This window comes from Lathamus discolor, chromosome 4 (assembly GCF_037157495.1).
Source record: "Lathamus discolor isolate bLatDis1 chromosome 4, bLatDis1.hap1, whole genome shotgun sequence".
Classification (NCBI taxonomy): Eukaryota; Metazoa; Chordata; class Aves; order Psittaciformes; family Psittacidae; genus Lathamus; species Lathamus discolor.
The window spans coordinates 102,902,951-102,925,859 of NC_088887.1; positions in this window are offsets into that span (position 1 = coordinate 102,902,951).

Here is a 22,909-nt window from a genome sequence, read left to right on the forward strand (position 1 = left end):
GCGGGGCAGCCCATGGGAAATGGGGGATCCTTCGCTGTAGAGAGTCTGCGGGGGCGCAAATTGCAGGACCGGAGCCCGGAGCTGGGCACAATAAAGGAACGGGTTGGAAAAGCAACCTCTCTGGGACGTGGAAACTTGTAGGTGTCTTTCTGAAAACTCTCCCAAGTTTTCAGGACAGCTGCTGAGGCCCTTGAGGATACTTTGACAACGTTTACGCTGGAGTGAATTAATAGTCATGCCAAGACCAACTGGGATAATGCCTATAAAGCAGTGGAAATGATAACATAATCTGGCTTCGCTAGTTCATTTGGAGAGTGACTTATCTACAGCTATCACATACTCTGGAATCAAATAATGGGAAAATGTTGGCTGGCTTGGACACATTTCCTTCCCAAGACACTGTGGAAGGAAAGGATCAGCTGGCTTCTGGTGTACCTGTCTCATTCACTATGATAGTTTTTTGGCCAAATGACTTTACTGTGGGTTAGAAATCAGTGACGAGCCCTGTGAAGAGCAGATGGGGAGTTTAATACACCCTCTGCAGCTCAGTCTTCTGTCTGGCTAAATGTCCTTGTGCAGTGCTGAAGAGGATGTTGGAAAAGGTTGTTCTTCATTTAAAATTGCTCTTTGGGAGCTGCACAGTTCGTGATGTGCTGCAGAGGCACTTCTGTGGGATGTGCTCTTTTTGATACAGTTCTATGTGGTTTCAGTAGAAGAGTAACTTGGGATGTCATAAAACAAAGTTTTGGCGGAACAAGACGTGAATAAATAAATAAAAAGCAAATCTTAAAGGGAAAGTCATTCACAAAGTATCATAGAATCACAGAATCATAGAATCAACTAGATTGGAAAAGACCTTTAAAATCAAGTCCAACTCTTACCCCAGGACTGCCAAGTCCACCTCTAAAACTTGTCAATGGTTGAACCTTATTTCTGCTTGATAATAACCTGTGAATGCAGTGGCATGCGTATGATGTGGGTTTGGCTTTCAAGTGGCAAAAGTCCCCTTTCCATATTTCACCTGTGAAAAAGAAAGTCAGTGTTTTTGTGGTGGTTTTTGTTGGGAATTTTTTTTTTTTTTTTAGGTTTTTCTTCTTGGGTTGGAAACTCAGAAACAAGAGAGTATCAGTTACTGCTATTATATCCTTAACCTGGCTCAGTTCAACATGCAGCCACTGCAGGAAAGGGCACATTTGGCAGTGGACTTGCTGAGTGCAAGAGCTGTTGTGGCAATAACACACAAAGCCTGTTGAAACTGTGAGGAAAGAAATATTGTAGATGTCTACTGCAGAACTGGCAATGATTAGATTAGAGGGGAAGAATCCTGCAGAAACAACACACACAAAAAAAAACCAGAACAAAACCCAAAAAACTGACATTTTGCTATATCTTATCTGTGTACTCAGACTAAGGGTCTCTTTAGTGTCAGTCCTGTGTCTGGGATGTCACTGGGTATAAACAGATGGTGAATTAAAGTTCTCAACATTGATTTTGTCATATAGATGGGGCCCAGGTACAACTTTCTAAGGAGATGGGAGAAGCAAAAGCGGTAAAACCAAATGTTTGCATCTTTTAAAAAAGAACACATGAGAAATGCTTCTTTTATATCTCCGTTGTTCCAGCAGTGGAATTACAAGCTAGGACAGGCAGCAAGAATTTCCCCCTAAGGTCAAGCAGGAGGAAGACAAGAAGGAAAGGCAAAAACTGAAGTGGCTGGTAAGCCAGGCATGCAGTCGCTAGCACTGGCCAAAAAGAAATCAGTGCTTTCTAAAGATAAATTGTGATCCCTTGGATTTTTCTCACTTTGGTGGATTTTAGCTCAAAACCTAATCCACTGAGGAATGAAGAAATTCCTAAGTGCTTCCTACTGATGAACATGCTTACCCCACAGCATCAGGCATAGTCACTAGTGATCCTGGGCTCTGGGAGAAACTCAGAAGTCAGATCCAGGTCTACCCAGTGTGTCTTACAATTTCAACCTACATAATGTAGCTACATGATCCTAGCTTGTGTAGCTACAAAAAGATACCAGTACTTAGGCAATGAGTGGGAATTCAATTTTTGCAGCTGTGCTCTGATTCTTCACTCTTTTCCTGAATAAAGCACCTCTTGAGAGGAGGTGAACAGCACTGCTGGAAAAAGGTGCACTTTTGTTCAGCAGAAGAGAAGGAGGCAGAAAAGCTTTTATGATTTTTGGAGGTCACTGATATTTCCTGATGTTTATCTAGCTTGCATTACATCACTGATGTCCTGCCGCTCTTTGTGGCAGCTCGTTCATTTGCTGTGAGCTGCTCAGTGACATTGGTTAAAGCAGCACTGGAGGGGTTGTCAGCAAGATCATGCCTCTTGCAGTCAGTGCTGGTGGCTGTGTCAGGATCTCATGGTAGTGGGAAGCAGTGCAGCTCCAAAGTAATTAAGTTGCTCTTTTATTGCTCTTTCTTGCTTTCTGGGCAAATAGCACAATGTGAGCTGGCCTTTCCTCAGGACAGTGTCTTTCATGCAAAGTGAATCTTAAAATGTTTTGGAAAGATATAATGTTCCACTAAGGCCATTAAACAGAAAAAGAGAAACGGGAAGACAGATCTTTCCAGAGAAGGTTTGAAAGAAGGACGGAGGAACAGCAAAACATAATGCATGGAGAGTTTTCAGATGGTGAGAACATAAAGTCCTTACAAAGCCACTTTATTTTATTTTATTCTTAAGTGCAGCTACAGCCAGCCAAGTACTGACTTTGTCTTGGAGTCAGAGCAGCAGGTTGAAGGTCTAGAGAGTGCTCTGGATGGGTATGGTTGCCTCTCAGGTTCTTGCCTGGAGAAGGCATGAATATTGAGGAAACATGGCTTGACTGATGCCTACTCCACTTGGGCCTCCAGAGCTCAGTGTTGTTCCTGCTGTTACTAGGCTGTCTATGAGACAGTACAACCTTAGTAGATTTAACAGCTTTTCTGCCTTAGAATACAGAAAAATATGGGAAATGCTTTATTATGATGATGATGATGATTATTATTATTATATACCTGATCAGAATCATTAGGCAGTGGAGTAAAGAAACAACTTCTTAATTCCCCCAGTTTGCTGGAGTGTCTGCCAACAGTTGCTATATCCATGCTCTCTGCTTTCCTTTGCTATGTATATTCTGTTTTATCATTCCTCCCAGGTGTACCACAGCTTGGGGAACTTTAACTGGAGAAGCCAATACAATCTCAGCCTTCTGTGAACTTCTATAATGTGAAATGCAGAACTTTTTCTGTTGTTATGAAATCAGTCGACAAAGAAATTTTATATCAACATTTCTCCTTTTATCTTCATGGTTAGAATATGTATTGGCTATTTTGTCCTCACCAAGATACTGTATATTGAAGTGCATGGTTGGATGCAGTTCACCCCAATTATGCATCAGAGCTGTATTTTAAGGCTTTCTGAAATGCTTAAATTCACTTTGTTAATAAAAAGCAGTAGGTGACTGTGAAAACCTCCAGAGGGAGTTCTTACTCATCTAAGTTTGAGCACATGAATAAGGTGTACGTGACCTTTTCTGATGGCCTTAAAGGCATTTGTCTTTCTCCTTTTGAGTATCTAGGGAACTTAGGGTCTTCCTCAGAAAGAGTTGCTTCATTACATTCCTAAGACATAGGCACAGAACAGCTGAATGAATTAAATACCACCCTAGAAAATATAAATCCCCATCTGTCCACCTGAATCTTCACTCTAAGCATTTACATATAGAGAACACAGGTCTACTAAGAGCCAAGATGAAGCACTCTGCTATTTGGACAGATTGTCCTTTCCCCAGAAATACTGGCTTTCCTCTCTGAGCTCCAGGGGAAGGCAGCAAGTATCAATGCCTTCCTGACCCTGACCATGCATAGTGCCTTAGTGCCTGGATTTGTGCTCAGATGCCTTCAGCACATATTTTGTCTTGTACTTTTTCATAAACACAGTGGCTGAAAGCTAATGAATTTGCAAGGTAGCGTTTTCCGATACTGAAAAGGCTTCTGCACTACAATTTACATAAATTTTATGATTTAATAAAGGCCAACACTGCAAATAAGAAAAGTCTTATTGAGCCAATATTTAACTTCTAATTCCTCCATCACATAAAAGCTACTTCTTAATGCCAAGACCAGCTAAATGATTTGTAAAGCTCAATTGACTGCATCGTTAGATGTTTTTAAAATACCATTAGAACACTATTAGACTTGGAATTCTCCAGACACCTTTAGTCTTTTTAATTACCTGTAGTCTTTATTAAAAGTAGTCACTGCAAAGTTCATTCATTCTCTTTGTGCTTCCTACTAATCCACTTAGGAACTTCACCATTGAGCAACCTCAGGAAAGGTTATCATTAATGAGAACCCTACGGTATAACAGTCTATTCATTTCCCTAAGTGTCACTTGTATAACATTAATATATTCACATGCTAATAAAAGGACAAGAAAATTAAGCCCTGCTTATTCGTGATATGCAACACTGACATGTATCACCTTTGTCTGTTAATAGTTAACATTTATCATGGATTTTTTTTTATAAGTCAGCTCTTTGTTTGGGACATACCTACAGAGAGGTACATTAAGTACACAGACAATGCCCAAGGCCAGCCAGTGGTGTCTTCTCATGTCTAAGCACTGCTGCTTCTTCTGGGATCTGGTATGCATAAATAGGCAACAGTAAATCCTGTAAGGCAGAGCCAGATGAGAAAGCCACACTTGATTTTAAAGGCAATGAAATTCATATATACCTTACGAGGAATATACAGTTCTGCAAGCACTGAAACTGCAAAAACTTGTTTTCTTGGAGATTTTTGTCTTGTGGCTAATGACCTCTGGTCTTTATAAAGATGCAAGAAGATTTGCTAGGCAGAGCAGTTATAGGATCGCATGTGTATGCATAGAATCATATAATTGACTAGGTTGGAAAAGGCAACCATTACACCAGGACTGCCAAGACCACCACTAAACCATATCACTGAGGGCCTCATATACACAGTTTTTGAACACTTGCAGGGATGGTGACTCCCCCACTTCCCTAGGCAGCCTGTTACAATGCCTGATTACTCTCTCAGTTAAGAATTTTTTCCTAATATCCAATCCAAACCCCTGATGTAGCTTGAGGCCATTACCTCTTGTCCTATCACTTGTTACTTGGAAGAAGAGATCGACCTGCACCTCACTACAACCTCCCTTCAAGTAGTTGTAGAGAGTAATAAGGTCCCCCTGAGCCTTCTCTTCTCCAGACTAAACAACCCCAGTTCCCTCAGCTAGTCCTCATAAGACTTGCTCTCCAGACCCTTCACCAGCTTTGTTGCCCTTTTCTGGACCTGCTTCAGCAACTCAAAAATGCCAAATTTTTCTTCAGCAATAGATTCTGAGCTGAGAAAAACCTAAACCAGAGTAAAGGAAGAAAGTTCATTATAATTCAGAGAAGTGGGAGGCTTTCTTTTATAATTTTATCATCTCAAAGGTCAATGGCTGCTGCTTTTATTTTGTCCCTGAAGATTTGCATTGCCTTTCCCAGCAGTGTCCCTATTTCATCAGAATCAGAGGAAAGCTATAAACTGTGGTTTATAAAATACCTTTATTTTTTATAAAAACCTTAGGTAATTATTCAGAGGAATGGTAACACAAAATGCTATGACATCAACACTGGGATAGAAAAATTCTGATAACTTATCAGCTTCTAAGTGCATCTACACATGCCAGCCTAGGAATATACACTCTAAGAAGATCAGCTTTTCAACTCAGCCCTATAATGAAATGCAGTTTCTATCACTAACCAAGAATGAAGAAATAGCAGCTGTTCCTGCCTTTTTCTGTGATCTGTTCACGTATGAATTGCCAGGAAAAAAAGAAGCGCATTCCCTACTGGTTCAAGTCTGATAATATCAAAGGCAAATAATCACAGGTTAGCTTTGTCCATAGACACCAAAGATGATACACAGAAGGGACAAAAGCTCTCTTTTTTTCCCCAAAAACTCAGTTACGGTAATGGCAAGTGCAATTGTCACAGGCTTTTTGATTGAGACAGTGTTTAAATAAGTTTGATCTCATTCTGAGGAGCACTAGTCATGCATTTGGTACTACATGATGAGAGTCTTTCATTGACATTGACATCAGACCCTTGATTGCAGTCAAGGGTGCTAAAGCATGGCTGATAGAGAAGCTTCTAGCATAAGCTTCTGATAGTTAGAGACTGACGGAGAAGCTGGAAGTGCTTATCTCCTTGTAGAAAAAGGAGCTTTGCAGTTTTCTATACTCATATCCTAAAGCAAACATATAATACATACTATGTTGTGCAGCCATGCTTTAAACCGCTTACAAACTGCAATTCCCATTATTCCTGCTTCCTTAGATTCTCCTTTATAGTCTCTCCTCAGGTACTAAACAGAAAACTCAGGATGTGGATAGTTATACTTTCTCATCCATTTTTATGTACATTTATCCAAATGTAATTCTTTTTTGCTATTGCTTTTTGACTGTATTTCTGATCGGAGGAAACCTAACAGACAAGTTCTTCCTATGTTGCACCTTTGAGGTCTGAAAGGTCAAAGATCTGCTGAAGTATAAATCAGAGCAGTGAGAGAAGATGCCTGATCCAGCCATTTGGAGGGATAGATTTGTTCATGAAAGGCAGATTATCTATCAGATTTCTGGGATATGCTTTCTAGTCCAGGCTCATGCCAACTACCATCAAGCCTATTATCCAAGGATGGTCAACACCGAAAGGGTAATGCAGCTCTTAGCCATATGTGAGTTCTGTCATGAATACAATGTCCTGTAGTTTTTCAGTCTGATTAATTTTAGTCTTAAACTCCTGGTTTTCAGGTTTTGCTAGCTTGGAAAACCTTACTCTTATTTTCAGAAATCACCCAAGCTGTATGGAGGCACAGCTCTGTAGGGCGAAACACAGGCAGCACTTGGAGTAAAGGGCCTGTCTTGATGTCCCAGATGAGACCTCTTCATCCCATTCCCCAATGTCCTTTCTAGTGCGCCAAGCTATTTGAAAGCTCTTCCAATGAAAGATGTTATAAAAAAGACTTTATTTCCTGAAAATTTGTTGTTAGACAATAAAATGGAGCAAAACTAAACACGTCACTGTTGAGAAGACTCAGGGAATGATCGAGAAAGATGGTTTAGCAGTTTCAGGATGGTGGGCTAATAGCTGCATGCTGCAGGTGATTCACTTCTAATATAATTTTATGTATGTGCAGTTCCAGGGGTACCAGTGATTCACATGAGTGGCAAGAGAGAGTGAGCCCTATACAAGCAGTCAGCTCCTATAGGAGGACTGACTGATTTATTCCCGTTGCTCCATCTGGAAGATAGTTTTCCTGAGCCAGGTTCCCAATACTGAAATCCATAAAATTGTTCGGTTTGGTAGCCGTTTCTTATTGTTAGCAGAAAAGCTACAGAAAATGAATTTGTTATTTGGTTTAAAATCTCTATTCCAAGTTGTCCTTCATAACTAATTGAAGGCATTTGGCTGGGGCCAGTTTTTCACTCTCTACCACAACAAAAATGTTACTGCTTAGAATCATAGAATCATTGATAGCTGGGGTTGGAAAGGACCTTAAGATCATCTAGTTCCACCACAACAAAAATGTTACTGCTTAGAATCATAGAATCTTTGATAGCTGGGGTTGGAAAGGACCTTAAGATCATCTAGTTCCAACCCCCCTGCCAATCTGATTTTAGAATCTGATTTTTCCACTAGCTTTTTAAATGACACATTTATTTGTTGCTCTCTTTTAATTTACTGTTCTGGTTTCAGCTGTAACAGTTATTTTTCTTCCTAGTAGCTGGTGCAGTACTATGTTTTAACTTTAGTCTGAGACCAATCCTGATAACACACCAATGTTTTATTTGTTGCTCAGTAGTAGCTACCCTGATGAAGGACTTCCCAGTCTCATGCTCTGCCAGTGAGTAAGGGGGGCACAAGAGGCCAGGAGGAAGCAGAGACAGAACACCTGACCCCAACCAGCCAAAGGGGTACTCCATACCACAGCATGTCATACGCAATATATAAAATAGGGGGAGTTACCCGAAAGGCCCAGATTGCTGCTCAGGTCAGGCTGCCAGGCAATTGTGTTATGCATTACTTGTGTTTTCTGAGTAACACCTCACAGTAAACCATGCCACCCAAGGCTCTGTCCAACTCAGCCTTGAACACCGCCAGGGATGGAGCACTCACAACCTCCCTGGGCAACCCATTCCAGTGCCTCACCACCCTCACAGTAAAGAACATCTTCCTTATATCCAATCTAAACTTCCCCTGTTTAAGCTTTAACCCATTACCCCTTGTCCTATCACCACGGTCCCTAATGAAGAGTACATTCCCAGCATCCCTATAGGCCCCCTTCAGATACTGAGAGGCTGCTATGAGGTCTCCACGCAGTCATTTTTTTCTCCAGGCTCAACAGCCCCAACTTTCTCAGCCTGTCTTCATACGGGAGGTGCTCCAGTCCCTGATCATCCTCGTGGCCCTCCTCTGGACTTGTTCCAGCAGTTCCATGTCCTTTTTATGTTGAGGACACCAGAACTGCACACAATACTCCAGGTGAGGTCTCACGAGAGCAGAGTAGAGGGGCAGGATCACCTCCTTCGACCTGCTGGTCACACTCCTTTTGATTCAGCCCAGGATACGCTTGGCTTTCTGGGCTGCGAGCGCACACTGCCGGCTCATGTTCATTTTCTCATCGACCAGCACCCCCAAGTCCTTCTCCACAGGGCCACTCTGAATCTCTTCTTTGCCCAGTCTGTAGCTGTGCCTGGGATTGCTCTGACCCAAATGTAGGTGTAGGACCTTGCACGTGTCATGGTTGAACTTCACGAGGTTGGCATCAGCCCACCTCACAAGCGTGTCAAGGTCCCTCTGGATGGCATCCCTTCCCTCCAGCATATCAACCGGACCACACAGCTTGGTGTCATCGGCAAACTTGCTGAGGGCGCACTCAATCCCACTGTCCATGACACCAACAAAGATGTTAAACAAGACCAGTTCCAACACCGATCCCTGAGGGACACCACTTGTTACTGGTCTCCAGCTGGACATTGAGCCACTGACCACAACTCTTTGTGTGCAGCCATCCAGCCAGTTCTTTATCCACCGCATGGTCCTTCTATCAAATTGATGTCTCTCCAATTTAAAGACGAGGATGTCGTGTGGGACAGCGTCAAACACTTTGCACAAGTCCAGGTAGATGACATCAACTGCTCTACCCCTGTCCCTCATTTCCATATTATCACTATATTTTAATTTATTTTGCTTATTGGACTGTTCTTATCTCAGTCCATGGGGTTTACATTCTTTCAAGTCTGCTCCCCATCCTGCCTTGAGGGGGAGAAATGGGGGAGTGAGTGGACAGCTGCGTGGTACTGAGTTACTGGCCGGGTCTAAACAACATTTACACACCCACACATGTGAATACATAGTAGCAAGGTAATGGTTTTCTTGGTCTGTAGACCTGACTATCCGTACAAAGTAAATTCATGTCCCTGTTTACATTAACTGTGAAATATTTGAGTTTTGGAAGCAAGAAAATGTCAAAGACTGCTATTTAGTCAACCTTTTAAGTTTTAGACACAGTGTAGTGTAATGGATGCAAGGACCTCAGCAAATAACATCACAGATAAAAGAAGGATTTTATTTAGTATTTCTGTTGAAGTAACTATTAATCTGTATAAATTTGTTAACATTAACAAATCAGTTGTTACTGTGCGTCAATAATGAATTCCTAGAAAATAATTTGAATATACGTATGTAATTATTATTTTTCCCTCCTAGGAAACCAAAATGTATGGGAATAAGTTCTAAAAATTCACAAGCATTCAATGTGAGGCGTACGGTGGAGCCTTTTCTGCAAGGTAATTTATTGCCATTAAGCCCAGCTCAGTAATGACCAAAGTTTTCAGCTTTACCACTTTCTAATTGTTTGCTAGTTTATCTGAAAGAAGACTGGTTATCTCAATCCATCAACTGTGCCATGTCAAATGGACTAACATAACTATTTTCATGTCAAATGGACTAACGTTACTATTTTCATGTCAAATAGCTTCACAGAAGTATGAGTATTAAATGCACATAGTGGCTCTGAACTGTAGAAATGTACTTTCAGCAGGCTATATCAATAACCCTGTGGAGGCTGGAATGCTACGAGCTTGCTTGATTACTTTGACATAAATCTTTGTACAAATACCAGAGACACTGCTTTACAAAAAGGTGTATCAAAATTCAAAGTTATGCCTTGCTTTAAAGCAAAGGAATTACATTTTCCCCAAAATAAATTCTTATCAAATTATTGTTCCTGTTTTCTGTCATGCAGGTTGTGATATTGCCTCATGGCTTCCTATTCATTAAAGTGCACTAGGTTATTAGCTGATAGCAGAATAATAATTGGTTTTACATTTTTCTTATATTTACAAATATTTCTGCCAATTTTGTATGTTGATATATACCTGAAATAACACTTTTGCACTTGGTGAAAGGACAGAGGTCTAAAACCAGAACAAGTTATACAGCATCCATGTACAAAAAATTAACTGTGCTACTGATACACGTATTTCAAACCAATTTTAACATTGCCTTATAGCAGAGTCTTACTTTCCTGTACTTCTTACCATTGCATGGGCTACAAAGATATAGGTGGACATATAAAGACTGCAGTAGAGAAAGCCTGCAAGTTGCCAAAGGTCTACAAAATCTCAAAACGCAAAAATTCTGCTTCTTTTCCCTGTTTTTTGGTGGTGTTTTTTTTTTTTTTTTGTGTGTGCATGTGTTTTTTTGTTTTGTTTGGGGTTTTTTGTTTGTTTTTGTTTGTTTACTTTTTGGGTTTTTTTGGTTTTTTTCACAATATGTTGCATGTTAGGATTATAAGGCCAGAATTTATCTCTTATACCTCACCAGGATACTTTGAGTTTCTGTAATACATCTCTGTTCTTAACTTGGGAAATAATGACAGTATTTAAACCTGCCATCTACAGCTAAGACGGTAACCAACCTAGAGCCCAAGTGTATTTGCTTCTATAGGAAGTCAACTGTCATTTATGAATATGCCTCTTCTCTTCATTTATCCCTCCCAGCTGTGCTATTTTCTATGTTAAAAACATTTTTTCATTTATTAAATCTTATTCTGGGAGACGCTGAAGGCACTTAATGAAATTTACATTCTCCAAACAAAAGCACAGCATGAACACCTAAGTAGAAAAATTAAATTACTACATGCAAGTCAGAGGAGGGAAATGCCCTGTTACCAGCTTTACAGACTGCAGATTCTTTAGAAACTAATCACTGTGGTAACTAAAATTACATCCACAGCCCCAGTGACCAAAACTTTGTGCAAGGAGGAGCAAGACAGTTACTTACTGCTGTGTTGCGTTATGTGTGTCAGGAAAACAAGGCTATGTCTGAAATTAAAAGAGCTATCGAAGCAGTCTCATATGGTTGTCTACTATTAATCAAATAGATTCACTTTAAGATTGAATATCATTGTTCTTCTCCAAGGTATATTCCATCTCCTTTTAGCTAGAATAGTCTTTGAAAGCCATGGCTGCCCTGGTGTTTTGCTTTCCAGTAGCCGAAAACCCTGAGACTGATTTGCTTCTGAATGTAACTGAAACAATCAAATGACATTTTCCCTCTGACTAATGCTAATAATCAGCTAGATACATGCAAATTTCGGCAAACCTTACATAAAGTTTATGAATTTGAATATTATTTTAAAGATGCGTTATTTTGCTTTAGCCAATGGGTGTTCATCATCAAGGTCTTGCATATTGAAGAAAAATAAGTTCTTTTTTAATTAACTCATCAATAGTAGTAGTAGGCATCCACAACAACTCAGGAGAAATCAAATTAATTCCTCTGATGTGACATCAGTCACAAGAAATAAAAACCTTACTCAATAAACTTTACAAATTAAAGCTATCATAAATATTTATGCCTCTACTTTCAACATTATTGCTTAAATTTCATCCACAAAATGCTGATATTCATCAGTTTCTAGAGCAAAATGTGTTTACATAAGCAGAGTAGGTACCAGAGTAGGATGGGTAACATTTTGTATATGAATATAAGGTATCACAATTTAAGTGTCCTGTGATTGCTGCAGGGGAGTGGGAGTAAAATGACGCGGGTTTTGATTTTGCTACTATTACTGCCAATCCTGTAAAGTGCTGGTTGCTCTCCATACCTCCCAAAACCAAAGCTATGGTCATTCCCCTGGTATGTGTGTAATACAAGACATATCAGCAGATGTTTCCATTAAAACATTGGATATCAATGAGAAAGTGGCAATCTGAGCTCTAATGAGCGCTGAGAAAGCAGCAAGGCATAGCCTGGAAACAGTCTTGAGCACCTTTGTACAGGGGTTTCACAGTGAGCAAAGCTACAACCAGGGCTGAATATGGCCAAACGCATAGCAGCCAACCTGCTGATGAGATGAGGCTACATGACCTCCAGATGCTACCACTGTACAGATAACAGTAAATAAGAGTATTTTTGGTTTCAGGTAGCACTCTGCAGGCAGAAAGGGACATAAGATATAGAAAAGTAATAAACAGCATATTGACTAGCATATTGACCAAGTTCCATATTGCCGCAAAAATATTCCACTCAAAAACATTTAGGATTTTCAGCCACTTTTGGGGCTTTTGGGCTGGAGTTGTTGTTTTTGATTATCAAAACCGCATGAGCAATGACAATGGGACAGCAGTGGTCAAACATGGACTGGTGACAGAATTTAATCTCTTAAATATGAAGTCTAATTAGTATTGATATATTCTTCAAGCTAAATTGCACCCAGCATTCTGCATACATAAGTATGGGAAAGTATCATTTAATAGTTTCTCAGATCCAAGTGCTCTGTGTAAGACCTGGGTACCTGCCACGTGCAGAAGTGGCAGCTCCAGTCCGGTTTTGTGGCCCCTCTTCCAAGTGAACACCATGATGGCACTTGGGAAGCAAATGGAGGTGTGGGAACTGGGAGGGAGGTGAGGGGACCTGAAAATGTGGAGGTGAACCCTGGGTGCCTCATGGAGCTGTACTTCAAAAGCCAAAAAGACTATGCTTGAGGTTAGTTTCAGAGACACTTTGCTCGGAACATATAATAAAAAGAAAGGTTATTCTGAGATAGTCTTAGAATCATAGAATGTTTTGGGTTGGAAGGGACCTTAAAGATCATCTTGTTCCAAGTCTCCTGCGTGGGCAGTGACACCTTCCGCTAGACAAGGTTGCTCAAAGCCCATCCAACCTGGCCTTGAACATTTCCAGGGGTGGGGCAGCCACAGCTTCTTGGGGCAACTTGTTCCAGTGCCTCACAGCCCTCATAGTAAGGAATTTCTTACAACTAATCTAAATCTGCCTTCTTTCATTTTAAAGCATTTTAAACTCATTGTCCTATCCCTACTTGTCCTTGTAAAAAGTCCCTCTCCATCTTTCTTGTCAGCCCATTTAGGCAGTGGAAGCTGCTTGAAGGTCTCCCTGAAGCCTTGTCTTCTCCAGGCTGAACGCCCTGAGCTCTCTTAGCCTGCCTCCACAGGGGAGGTGCTTTAGCCTTCTGATCATCTTTGTGGCCCTCCTTGAAGACCCTCCTTCATTGCTCCTCCTCTTCTTATTATCCCTGTGCTACATGCACTCTGGATGTCAGAAAACAATAATCTATTTGTTGCAAAGAATTTAATGTACACTACATAATTAATATAATGCTTCTAAAGTGTCTTGAAAACATAAAGTGCAAGCACTGTTATTGTAATGGATGTCTTAATTTTTTCATAAAAGACATAGAGCAGTTATAAAGCAATCTCATGGAAGACAAGGATCACTTATTAATTTGATGATAAATAAATAATGAATAGCCGTTGCTGGAAGCTTTGCTTCTTTGGGTAGTGTTATTCATTCCCTAATTTATTACTTCTTTATCCCAAGACATATGCGGCTCTTTGCAGGCCTGAGTGAGATGGATTACAGCAGAGGGAGATGGGGAGTAGATGGAAAAGGAAGCTGAAGAGCAACAGCACCAATATGAGTGTTTGGTTAGTCAAAGAGGACTATAGCAGGGCCAGGCTGGATGTGGCTCTGGGCAGCCTGATCTAATTGAAGATGACCCTGCTTATTGCAGGGGGTTGAACTAGGTGACCTTTGAAGGTCCCTTCCAACCCAAACTATTCTGTGATTCTATGGTTCTATGTCAGCCCTTCATATTTACTTTTAGCATTTTTCCTGTTCTGTTTGGTCCTTGTACTCGGGAAGGAATTACAGTACTAGACCAGCATTGATGGAGCAAGATGCGCCATCAGTGGAGCTGGTGTTTCAGGAGGAGAGAAAGGGCACGTGAGGTGCTAGGCATGGGCAGGCAGGAGTTTCCCATAAATCCTTTTAAGATGCATTGGAGGGAAGAGGTGGGGCAGATATGATTTAAGAGTTGGAAATTCCTGTGTAAAATACAGGCGAGCCCAAGTGGAAGCCATCATATTTGTGCTGCAGAATTCTTCTTTAGGCATTTATTTTTACAAAGGAACAAACTCCTCCCCCATTAAATCAGCTGGGCAAATGTCAAGACTTTTTAAGCTGTCTCCTTCTTTTCAATCCCTTGTTAATGAATATTTTTTTTTTTTAATTTATTTTGCTTGTTGGCTTGCTTTCTTTGAGCAAAAAGTTATTGTGGCGCAAAGTTAGTCCTTGCTCTTCTTGCCATTTAGTTATCAACCCATTTACATGGCTTGGCAGTGGAGTTGTTCTGTAATCTGAGACTGTTTGCAAAGCCCTGCTGAGCATTGCTCCATATCTCTCATCCAGGAAGCTGCATTTCCCAAAGATTCGTTGTACTTCTCATAAAACCCCAAAGACCTGCTCTGTACTCTTTAATCAATAGCACGCTCTCCAATTTACTGAGCACAGTAAGCCCAGCCAAGGGGTGAGCTGCCACTGCTATTTCCATTTAGGCATCGGTCTCTCTCTCTTGGAGTTGGCAGGTGTCAGCTTATCCAATACATGCTTTGGGAACAATCAATTCTTTTCTCTGCCTTTTGCATCACAGTTGCTGCTGCTGCTGCTGTTGCCTCCTTTTGCAGTGCTGTGCCCTGGCACAAGCTTACAAAGACACAGAATTTTTCTGGTACATAGGGCTGCTTACCTGCCCGAGCCCAGGGCTGCAGTGGGCTGTTGGGCAATGTTCATGGTGCTCTGTGCTGCTGTATTGGAGGCCAGCATCTTTCCCAGGCCATAGCCATGCTTGGAAACTGCTGTGAAAGTGGGCCTAAGCAGCATTCCCTAGAAGCTTCCCCTACATTAAGATGGTGTCATCTTAGTATAAGATTACAATATAGATGTTTACCAGGTATATTTGGCATCAAGGAAAAGAGTATATGCTGGCAGGGCATAGGGAAGTGGGAAGTAGTTTTCACTCCTGGAGCCGAGGGAGCACTGCCGGAGGGTCGCCCTTCTGGGAAAACTGTTCTCAGTGTGGCCTCAAGATATGAGGAAGTGCCCACAGGAACCAGAGAGCATCTCATAGGCCATTGACATTGTGCTTAACATTTTGGGGTCAGTCAGAATTGCTGACAAACTCAGGCAGCAGGCACTAAAATTCAAGCTAAATTCTGTTAAATTAAAATACAAAAATATTTCTTCCAGTTTTTTGGTGCTAATGTGGTTGAACTGAGGTTTAACTCCTTCTGGGGAGTGACAATCCTCTTCTGAAGTGAACCTTTTTCCCTTTCTTCCCGGTAGTGTTCTTGTTCTGCTGTGGAAACCAAAGTATATTTATTTGAGGGAATGTATGTGGAGAGCTTTAGAATCCCAGTGAAGTCAGAGGTTCATGCCTGAAATATTTGCAAAATTTTCTGTTCTTAAAACCGATAAATTATATATTATCTGGTAGAAGGAAATCTGTTGTTAAATAATCCTCAGGCACAAGTTTACAACTCTTTTAAATTCAAAGAGAAACTATTCCTTCTGTTGTTTCCCAGGGATTATAATCTGTGTTCTACTAATTAACACACTATTTGAATTATACATTAGCTCTTTCTCTTGCTGCTATATAGCACACTGACTGCTCTGCACTTTAGCTTTTCCCCTTTTCAGCCATCAGCCCCCATGAATCAGGATGAGGTTTTCATGTGGTACCACTGGTCCAGCTGGGATGATAATCACAGAATCACAGAATCACAGAATCCCAAGGGTTGGAAGGGACCTCAAAAGATCATCTAGTCCAACCCCCCCGCAAGAGCAGGGTAACCTACAGTACATCACACAGGAACTTGTCCAGGCGGGCCTTGAATATCTCCAGTGTAGGAGACTCCACAACCCCCCTGGGCAACCTGTTCCAGTGCTCTGTCACTCTTACAGTAAAGAAGTTCTTCCTGATGTTAACATGGAACTTCCTATGCTCCAGTTTACACCCATTGCCCCTTGTCCTATCACTGGATATCACTGAAAAAAGCCTAGCTCCATCATCCTGACACCCACCCTTTACATATTTGTAAACATTGATGAGGTCACCCCTCAGTCTCCTCTTCTCCAAGCTAAAGAGACCCAGCTCCCTCAGCCTCTCCTCATAAGGGAGATGTTCCACTCCCTTAATCATCTTTGTGGCTCTGCGCTGGACTCCTTCAAGCAATTCCCTGTCCTTCTTGAACAGAGGGGCCCAGAACTGGACGCAATATTCCAGATGCGGCCTCACCAAGGCTGAGTAGAGGGGGAGGAGAACCTCTCTTGACCTACTAACCACTCCCTTTCTAATGCACCCTAAGATGCCATTTGCCTTCTTGGCCACAAGAGCACATTGCTGGCTCATGGTCATCCTCCTATCCACCAGGACCCCCAGGTCCCTTTTCCCTTCACTACTTTCCAGCAGGTCAACCCCCAACCTGTACTGGTACATGGGGTTGTTCTTCCCCAGATGCAAGACTCTACACTTGCCCTTGTTAAATTTCATCAAGTTTCTCCCCGCCCAACTCTCCAGCCTGTCCAGGTCTCGCTGAATGGCAGCACAGCCTTCTGGTGTGTCAGTCACTCCTCCCAGTTTTGTGTCATCAGCAAACTTGCTGAGGGTGCACTCAGTTCCCTCATCCAGGTCATTGATGAAAATATTAAACAGCACCGGTCCCAGCACCGACCCCTGAGGGACTCCACTAGTCACAGACCTCCAGCTAGATTCTGCGCCATTGACCACAACTCTCTGCCTTCTTCCTTTCAACCAGTTCTCGATCCACCTCACTACTTGATCGTCAAGCCCACACTTCCTTAGCTTATCTATGAGGATGCTGTGGGAGACAGTATCAAATGCCTTACTGAAATCAAGAAAAACTACATCTACCGCTCTACCATCATCCCTCTACCTAGTCACTTCCTCATAGAAGGCTATAAGGTTGGTCATACGTGACTTCCCCCTCATAAAACCATGTTGGCTGTTCTTAATGACCCCCTCATCCTTGATATGCCTAGAGATGGAGTCAAGAATAAGTTGTTCCATCACCTTTCCAGGGATGGAGGTAAGGCTGACCGGTCTATAATTACCCGGGTCCTCCTTCTTGCCCTTCTTATAGACTGGGGTGACCTTTGCCATCCGCCAATCCTCAGGCACCTCTCCCGTCTCCCACGACTTACCAAAGATGATGGAAAGTGGCCTAGCAATGACCTCCGCCAGCTCCCTCAGCACCCGTGGGTGCATTCCATCCGGACCCATCGATTTACAGATGTCCAGTTTGCATAGCTGATCCCTAACCCAATCCTCATCTACCAAAGCAAACTCCTCCTTTGTCCTGACTCCTTCTGGGGCTATAGAAATCTGGGGCCCTCGGGGAGAGTCTGCAGGAGTAAAGACAGAGGCAAAGAAGGCATTCAGCACCTCTGCCTTCTTTATATCCTCTGTCTCCAGGGCACCCACCTCGTTCAGCAGTGGGCCTATATTGCCTCTTGTGTTAGTTTTATTTGCTATGTATTTGAAGAAGCCCTTTCTATTGTCTTTAACCCGACTAGCAAGATTGAGTTCCAAGGAGGCCTTAGCTGTCCTAATTGCCTCCCTACATCCTCTAACAACTGTCCTATATTCCTCCCAAGTGGCCAGCCCCTCCTTACATAATCCATAGATTCTCCTTTTCCACTTGAGTTTGCCCAGCAGCTCCTTGTTTAACCACGCTGGTCTCCTAGATCCCTTACTTGATTTCCTACTCATTGGGACGCTCCGATCCTGAGCTTGGAAGAAGCGGTCCTTGAATGCTAACCAACTATCTTGAGCCCCTTTACCGCCTAGTACACTTTCCCATGAGACTTCCCTTAGCAGTTGACTGAAGAGGCCAAAGTTGGCCCTTCGGAAATCCAGAACTGTGGATAACCCCTCTGTCCTGACTGTTCTCAGCTCCATTTGAACAAGGGGATCAAAAACAGTGCTTTTGTGCATGTGACTTTTTCTCTTCCCCGTCCCCCTTCTGTTTTCTGTTTTGATTTGGTGATTTTTTTTTTCATTTAGACTAAATAGCAGCATGTTACTAGTAGAGCTCTTGGGGTAGGATGGTTTGTGCCATTCTCTGGATGTATTAAGGAAAACTTCAAGTCAGAGCTGAAAAGATTCTGATAAATCTGATAAATACAGATCTAAGAAGGAAATTAGCAAAGGAGAAGAGGGGTTTCTGTGCCCATCCTGCAAGGATGCAAGTGCCAGCTAACCCAGCAACATCTTCAAGAGTTTTAATGTCCTCATAACCTTTTTCAGGCACCCCATCTTCCACAGCTCTTGCAGGTAACACTGTCTACCCCCACCAGCACCCTCCAGAAATAAAACCAGGGCAGCAGCAGGTTGTGTCTTAAAGGCATGTGGTAACTCTTAACCCTACAGACAGGTGTCAAAAAACCTGACAAATATTAACCAGGGCTTCAGAAGAAATTAAAGCTGTTTGGTCTTCTTTCTGATGGTTTACATCTGGCTTGTATTTGGACCATTACAATGTTTCCCCTTCACAAAAAGAAAAAAAATGAATATCCATATTAGTATATTAATGTCTGATTTATAAAAACTTGCATTTTTGGGTTCAAGTGTACATATATCACATATACATTCATGTTTGCACATGTGTAGTGCTGAAAGAGCAATACATATATAAATATGAATACATATGCATATGTGAGTACACCATTCCAGCCTGCACTAAAATATTTTGGTGCTTTTTTGAGATCTCAGAAACCAGAGAAAAAGGTTGTACACAGAGACATTTTTCCATGGCTGCATTAGTACGTACATGCATACACATAACATGAGTATTTGTGAAGAGGTAAAGTATCCTTAATTTTTACTTATGTGAAATAGTCTCATACAGACTTTTCTTCTTTGTTAAAATTTGTATTGTTTCATAGTTTCTGCTGACTATTGGTTTTTTAAATTACTTTTAAAACTAAAACTGGAGCCTCTGCTAGTTTTTCAATCAATTGAATGTGGAAAAGAGACATCACTTTTTCTGAAATCCAAAACATTTTCATAATGTATCTCATACATCCTCAACGGTGACAGAGGAAATCATGCCAACAATTTCAACTAGTGTAAAATCGTCTCCAGACCTTCAGTAGCTTTAGTTCTCTGAATTCCTTGTAGCCCCAGCACAGAGCAGCAGGCAAGTGCTCTGCTTGCTTTTTTCTCTGTGTTCTGGCAAATCTTCTCATCTGAAGCTCTCTTCTGAGCAGAACTCTTCTATAATGTTCTCCCTTCTCTTGAATATAACAATCTCATATTATTTTCTTTTCAGACACTTTTTGTTCCCTGTTCTTATCCTTATCAACAGCATGACCTGGATTTTTTAATTTTGCAGGCCATTATAGGTGATATTAAAAAAGACTAGATTTGACATGGGTAGGTGTAATATCTCCATATATATTTGTGTTACAAAGGTATAGCCTACATAAAATGTGTGAGAGCATCATATTATCTATATGCCAGTCTGGGGTCTAAAGTGTCAGTAATTTTGCATCACAACTGAATAGAAACTACGCCAGTTGCTGCCTCTTAAAGCTTTAGTTCAGGTCTATGCCAGAAAGCTAAACAGTCGCCTTCATCTAGGCAGCTTCTTGACCTGTGGATTCCCCAGTGTCTGATAATATGACTGAGCTCACCTGACAGGCTTCTCCTCAGTCCATTAGCTAATTCAAATCTGTTCCTCCACCACATTGTTAATTTGCATGAGATTAATGGGATTTAGTAACTTTCAGATTTTTTCACTGAAATTGGCCAATGTTTGAAAGATATAAAAGGCAGGAAATTATACACAGATAAGACAGACAAGATTGCGTCAGCTCTACTTCCATAGGAAATCAGGCATAGAATCTGTGAAAATTTGCTTTCTCGTAGTATAAGAGCCATTGCTACTATAACTCTTCATAAGAGAATGCAATTCCCTTTTCTTATCCTGCTTGCCTGCACTCATTAGAGAGTCAATGGGGCTTTTGTCATGGCCAAGGACTCTTAAGTAAGTGGGCTTCTTCAGGACTGAGATCTTGTCCTTGAAATTAAAACACATCTAAGACATATTTCTTTGCTTTCTTTAGGAAGCTGATTTGTCTTGATCATAGCAATAATACAGGGTCCAACCCCACTATTACTAAATAAAAATCACTGTTGTAAATATAAGTGCCCCTTATTCTTGTGACTCTTGTGTTGCACAGTTGGGCTTTTTTTTTCTCATGTCCTTGTAAAGCCATTCCATACCTCAAAATATCAGTCCTGTTTCCGGATCAGTCGTGTCTTTCTTCCCAAATGCTATTTGGGATGTGACAAAGGGCTGTGATGTGGAATCTGGTTCTGCATTTGTTGTGAAAGAAAAACAGGGCATGATAGGCAAGGTTGCCACTGTGCATGAATATCTGAGGTCACCTAAACTTCCAACGTATTGGTGTAAACTACAATTACTGGTATGCAACAGGATCTTTTTGATGGAAAACATGGCTTTAGGAAGCTGTATGAGCTAAGGAACATTTTTTTGTCTAGAATAGGACTGCATGCCTGCCAAATAATGGGGCAAACTTGTAGTAGGGTTATAAAAAATTGTTGCAAAAATCTTCCAGTTCAGCAACCAAAAGGGATCAATAATTCATCAGGTAACTCATGTAAGGCAGTGTCAGTTAATGATTTTCAGCAGCAATGAAGTAGTTCCAATATTACCAACAGGAGGGATAACTTCAGAGTTGTGATGAATTAATCCAGCTCTCAAGCTGTCAGTTTTCTTTGTCTTCATCAGGTATTTCTTCACAGTCTCACACCCCCCAGCCCCACCTTTTTGTCATCTTGATTTGTTCCTAGCAGCTCAGACTTTGGCAGACTTTCAAAGGCCCCTGTACTAAATCTACCTTCCAAGGTGTTCCTGCTTCACAGGCACTTACATCTTGTGTCTGCTGGTTCTGTATGTGCAAAGAACTGAGATTCCGAAGTTAAACTATTAATTAGTTTCAGAAATAAGTCTTCACATAAAAGCAAGTAATCAATGAAATATAGCTCTGGTTTTGCACCATAATTTATGTAGAATATGATGTGGGATTCAATTGCAGAAATAAAAGTAAATTAATATTATCTATATTAAAAGAGGACTATCATTATTTAGGGACTAACTAATAAGTCTCATTGGTTTTATTCACCAGGAAAAAATCCCCTGCCATTTCTGCTGCTCACTCTTATGATGTTACCACAATAAATTGTGCACAGCACACTTTGCAGCTACCTTTTTTTCTATTTATTTACTCTAGCACTAAAGACTTGCAATTGGAAAGTAGCCATCATTGTAATCAAATAGTACTCTCAGTTCTAAGGCTAGTAGGTTTGTATACTATGTCAAAAGCTGACTTACTTGTATACCATGTCAACTTCATTCTTACAGTGGAGCTGCCTTTAGATAATGGATTCCCTTCAGAGATTAGGAAAGGCATAATTATAACTCATCCCACGCCGTCTTGAATATAGAGAGTGAAAATGAAATCTGTGGTTAAGGACATTATAAGCAAGAAGGCATGTATCTTCTAAGATAAGAGCTACTAAGCAACAATATTCTTCCCTTTCTTAAAACACTAGTTCCTGCAAGTATCTTCCTGTTGTGAGTCAAAGAATAAATTCTAGTTAATTAGAGACCCCTGTTAATTACTTATTATTTATTTAGTTGTTACCAGGGTTTTTTCTTTTCCTCTCTAAAACCAAGCAGATATTTGTGTTGTGATTCCCTGTATCAGGTGGAGCTAATTTAGACAATTTTATAGATGCATTTCCCAACATCTACTCCTGTTCAGTGACATTAGTATGCACCTGTTTTATGTAATCAAAAATCCTGTTCCTGAATAACTAATTATAAGAGGTGCTGAATGAAGAGAATATCCTGGACAGGTATTTTTTGATTTGACATCAAACAGTCTGTGGCCTGGGTCATGACGTAGTCTCACATTACAAAATCCTCCTTCATTTCTTTGAATGTTACTATTACTTTTGCATGCTCCATTCCTAAAATATATGAGTGAACCCCATTTGCCTAAAACAGAAAATGGGGCCACAGCCCTCTTATGACACAAATTAGCTTCACAATGCAGAGCACTGGAGCAAAAGCTGATGTCCTGTTTCAAATTAATTTGTATAAAATATACACATTTTGTAGCAAACGTATACTTTTTTTTCTTTGGTAAGAAAACCTCCACGTGTTTCTTTTTAACATGTGGTTCCTCCTCCAGGTGACTGAGCATTTTTGTTTCTTCACCCCCTTACCACTTTGATGGAAATGCTATTTGTCACATTCACTGGAGTGGCTCTCATTTTCAGAAGGCTTCAGGGACTTGCACAGTTCCAGTCCTTCACATTCATAATGGGAAATCTCTTCAACAAAAATCTAATGGTGCAGATCAGACTTTCTACTTGTAGCGATGATTGAGGACAGAGAAGAGTATGAAACCTGTTCTACC